A 3294-nucleotide genomic window follows, 5' to 3' on the forward strand; every position below is an offset into this window, starting at 1 on the left:
TGTGTATGGACATGAGCAAACAGGGTGTTCTCACTGAAGGACAGGGACCACTCCTGTGCCTCCTTTGGAAGAAAGCAGAACACCCATGGACATCTTCAGGATGTTCTCAGGAATACAGCCACCCCGTTACACCTGAGCTCCACATTCCGGAATTCGGTGAACCACAGATTGAAAGGTAATGTTTGCATCTGATCAGGTGTGGCAGCTCATGCCTGTAATTCCAGCACTCAGGAATCTGAAGCAGGACTGTTGTCCGTTCGAAGTCTATGGGTCTTCAGGCACTCCTTGTTTCCTTCTCTCTGTCCTCCTCCTCCTCTTTTTGAGGTACTTTTTCTAGCAGATCTAGAAGGCATCTATCTCTACTCCACAGATAGGGAAAGAGTGGGCATCGCAGTTCCTTACTCTTCCTTCTTGTGTCCTTCCTTTCTTCCCTGCACATAATCACTTCAGCTGTTGTGCTCCCTAGAGTACCATTGCCCTCAGGTTGCTGCTTCTCACAGGTGCCTCTGCTTGCCTTGAGGCTTTCTCTGTTAGTGTCCGGAAGACTTCCAGTCCAGCTAAACCAAGGGTTCTGTTGCTCCTTTACCTACCCTGCAGATCCACTCCATGCAAGAAGACTCAGACTCCATTTCTGTTCTCTCTCTCTCTCTCTCTCTCTCTCTCTCTCTCTCTCTCTCTCTCTCTCTCTCTCTCTCTCTCTCTCATTTTCTACCCAAAAGGCATGGCTAACAGAAAGGTGAGGATTGTCCCTTGATACTCTTTACATATTTCCTCTTCACTGGATGTTCCTTTTGCTAGAGGGCACAATGACATGATGACATATGACATACTGGGGCCACCTGGAGTGTGGTCATTCAGACCCTTTGCTTTGGTTGCCTGGACATATGCTCTCCTAAGACTCTGTTTTGACTAGTCATGATGGCACAGACCCGAACTCCGGCACTCAGGAAGTTGAGCTGGGAGGATGGAGAGGCAGCCAAAACCAGCTTGAAAACTAAAGAGTAAGGGCAATGGCCCAGTAGGTTAAAAACCCTGGCCATGAATGCTTTGAGACCTCAGTATTATCCCTAGAATCCATGGCAAGAGGAGAGAACTGACTATTTTCTACATGTGTACCATGAAACACTGGTGACCAAACTCACACACATTACACACACACACACACACACACACACACACACACACACACACACACACACACACAAAAAAAAAAAAACACAAACAATGGGTAGATAGATAGATAGATAGATAGATTGATATTTAAAAGATAATCCTGTGGGGCTGGAGAGATAACTCAGTGGTTAAGAGTGTTTGCTCCTCTTCTAAATGAACTTTAGTCAATTCTCTATACCCTCTAACTCCAGCCCAGGGGACCTGACATCCTCTTCTGCCCTCTACATGTGTCTGAACACATGAGGCATATAGCGCGCGCGCGCGTGCGCACACACACACACACACACACACACACACACACACACACACACACACACACATAGTTATGTAGCAAAACCCTGTCACCTTGTCACATTCATACATATATACATACATACCAGTAAACAAAAGGCTATTGTCCTAACAGATTAGTGAATATTCTCATATGAAGGAAGCAGGAATAAGTGTCTCTTCACCCAAGAGCAGGGGAGAATTCTTATGACTCGCTTTAGCTGACTTTGGAGTCTTCCATGAGTAATTCTTAATGTTAAATCAGCAAAATATCGCAGCCATGAGGAGATCCAGGTAACACAGGCGTGTCCAGGAGCATAGACAACACAGGGGCATCTCTCTAGGTAAGCCACTTAAAGAAGCAGAAATATTAGCAGAAGGAGAGGCCACCCAGAATGGGCAGTAGATGGGAAGACAATGAGCATCAATGGAGATCAGCTATAGCCTGAGAGCTGCAGGTTACATCCCCCTACCCTCTAAAGTTTCCCCTGAAAAAGAGAGAAATCTAAGGCTAAGAGTGTGGACAGTTGTAGAACATTTACCTAGAGTACATGAGGCCTTACAACACACACACACACACACACACACACACACACACACACAAACACACACAGGCACATGCATACACACACACACACACACACACACACACACACACACACACACACACTTAAGGCTGGGGTTAAATTGTTTTGTGAAGATAGGTCATATTTACCTTGCATGAGGCTGGACTGGAGTGGACATTTTGGCCTGTTGCCTGCATCTCAACAGGACCATCATGGAAGAGGTTACAGCTTCCTTAGGGTATGCTCCAGCCAGTGATGGGCCAACATAGGAGTACAAAGTCATGGGCCCTTGAGACTGACAATTTTGAATGTGAACTTTGTTGGACTAAGAAATGCCTAGGCCATTAGTGAGGTACAATTTGGGGTGTATCTTTGAGAGCCTTTGTAGGGTGGAATAGCTGAGTGGAGACGATCTGCCCCAAATGTGGGCAGCAGCATCACACAGTTGGGGGTCCAGAGTAAATGAGGAAGTTAAAAGGAGATAACAGTTAATCGCAGTCAGTGCACTGAATTATGGGCAAGCAGCCCCATGCTCCCACCACTGTGGAGCTGCCTGCATCTTGGCCTTCCCTGACATAGACTGTGTCTCCTCAAACCAATAGTCATAGTAAATGTGTCTTAGCTTGCTTGCTTCATGTCAGGTCACAGTGATCAGAAAAGTGACCAATACACAGCCTCAGGGCCATCTCAGCAGCAGCGTTCTCTTATAACTCCAAGCTCTTCAACGTCCTATATGAAACTTCGTATCCTCCACCCCTCACCTGCGTTCCTGACAGTTGTCCTGTGGTGGCTTGAATGAGAAATGTCCCTCCTAGGCCCCCAGTTGGTGTTGCTGTTTGGGTAGGTTTAGGAGGTGTGACCTTGCTGAAGGAAGGCTGTCACTTGAGAGTAGACTTTAAGGTTTCAAAGCCACATGCCATTCACAGTTAGCTCTCTCTACTTCATGGTTGTGGGTCGAGATATGATCTTTCAGCTTGTATCTCCCTGCCAGAATGGACCCAGCCCTTTGTAACCATAAGCCAAACATACCTTTCCTTCTATAAGTCAACTTGGTCACCGTGTTTCATCAAAGCAACAGAAAAGTAAGGAAACCACTTCCCACATGTCAACCTCCTGTTCAGAGTCTGCTTTCCTGGGGACCTGGCTAACCCTGTAAGCATCTTCAACTGGACTGATCCATACCTATTCCCTACAGAATGGTACCATGCTGCCTTCTTCCTGCAGTGGAACAGAGTCCTGCTTGCTCAACAGTCTTAGGAAGTGCCCAAGCTTGCTCTTTTTCAGT

The sequence above is a fragment of the Micromys minutus genome (genome assembly GCF_963924665.1).
Source record: "Micromys minutus genome assembly, chromosome: 3".
Lineage (NCBI taxonomy): Eukaryota > Metazoa > Chordata > Mammalia > Rodentia > Muridae > Micromys > Micromys minutus.